We start from the raw sequence: 2,047 nt of genomic DNA on the forward strand, positions 1-2,047 counted from the left end.
TCTTGCTAATCATAATACCTCCCCATACAAGATGATGTACATACCTCCTTCGGTGTGTACATCGATATTCAAGAATGAGCGGCAAATGCTTTACGTTACTCTACATTCTGCCTTGCAATGAACTTTACTACTAAAGGTTTTATGAAGCTGTGACATTACTTTTAATAACACATTGGGACAATTTTCGTTAACAGAACGCAAAGTGATTTAAACACTTGCAAAAGAATAATTACTTTAGATTTGGTTACCCACTGGTAACTTTATAAAGTGACTCGAACAATTGTGAATTAATTAAGATTATAGGACCACGTATATGAGGCTATGGCCAACAAATGAAAAGAAAGGTTATTGTTCAAGAATTAAAATACACGGTTACTTAATTTTAGATAAAATGCATGCAGTTAGTACAATCTGCCTTGAAGAGGCTGTGTAAATGAAAAACAGCGTTTATTTTTGTAAATGACATCCCCTTTTACGCGATACTGTAATGACTATACATATTCGCATTGATAATTTATCTTCGTTTTAACGTACTTTGCTTAGCAACGGCCCCACACGGATTTTGACAGCTGTATGCGGGCGAGAGTATTCGCGAGGTTTTAATTCGCTAACCTTAAACTACGCTAATTTTATGCGTCCACTGCCTACTCAATGTTATGACGGGCGAGCAGACAAAAGATGTGGGGTAGGACAAACAGCGATCTTGGAAGGAATGGAAGGGGGAAAAGGGATAATAATAACAAAAGGAAAATTACCAAGACGTTACGAATGAAAAAACTTGACCGCATATGAAAGGCGGGACACGTCCCTCAGAGCTTACGAAAGGGGCATTTAAATCACAAGGGCAAGAGTTTATGACTCGCGATTCATTAAAATAAAGATAACTAAATGACTAAAAGAAAGTAAATGATATTGGCAGAAGAGCTAAGGGAAAAAGAGTGAGGGTTTTATTGTGTTAGGCGGGAATTTATCGTCCTTTGCCTATAAATTACGGCCCGGACTATCACTTCAGTCCCAGGGCGAGGAAAGTGCACCCGAAGGGCGCGACTCCTTCAGGAGGGGGCTGACACGCACGCCCGGTGCCAAGGTATGGGCGCAAGGGCGTGCCACTTCTCACTCTGTTATTCTTAATGATTTATACATTGTGTGGGAATGGTATCCCGTATTTAATTGCCTCTTGTGGGGATAATTTAAGGGAAGATTAAATAGAATGGTGATAAGAGATAGCAGTTCCTGAGGAACGGAGGAAGATAGAGGAGGGCCTGACATCCCCTTCTGGATTAGGGTGCCAAGACCTTCGAAAGATGAAATGGTGGCACAGGTGCCATGGGGAGCTCTGGAGCTCTTTGTAAATTACCTGGAATGTCCCACGCCCGTGGTAATTTCGCCTCGAGCCTTTCTTAATGGGACAGTTGTCCTCGGCCGGGAAGCGGAGGGCCCGCGACCGGAGGGCGGCACGGAGTACCACCTGGGCCTGCTGATGCGACAGCTGACGCAGGAGTGTTCCGTCGCTGGTTCTACCATGATCCGTCGCGGCTCTTGTAGTTCATCGGCCAAGTGAGATATGGCAGAATCCTGACTTGCAATTGCGTCGGCGACGGGCTGAGGCAGAGAGGAGGCGGTCGGGGGTGGCGTGAGCGGCTCGCAGGTATCGATGACCAGCTCAGGCACGGGTTGCGAGGCCGCACCTGCAGGTGAGCTTCCGCGGTGGTCGGGAGGAACCGTCTCTCTGACCGACGCTGGTAGCGGTGCCAGGCCGGGGGAAGAGAGGGGTCCTGAGTTGGATCCCGTGAATGGAGATCGGCGTGCGCTCTGGCGCTGGCACTAGGGCAGAGTCAGGCGCTATCAGAGGTTTCTTGGGCTCGTCGGTCAGGACGGACGAAGCTTGGCCCTGCTCGGGGCATGCAAGTGGCACCGGCAGGAATTTGGCATCTCCTGAAGGGAGATCTGATTGGGGCCCTGGCACTGGCACTGAGGCAGGGCCGGGCACTGGAATTGGATCGGGAACCGATCGAGGGGCCACTGTACATCGTACTCAGGTGGCACT

The sequence above is a fragment of the Macrobrachium rosenbergii genome, chromosome 58 (genome assembly GCF_040412425.1).
Source record: "Macrobrachium rosenbergii isolate ZJJX-2024 chromosome 58, ASM4041242v1, whole genome shotgun sequence".
Classification (NCBI taxonomy): domain Eukaryota; kingdom Metazoa; phylum Arthropoda; class Malacostraca; order Decapoda; family Palaemonidae; genus Macrobrachium; species Macrobrachium rosenbergii.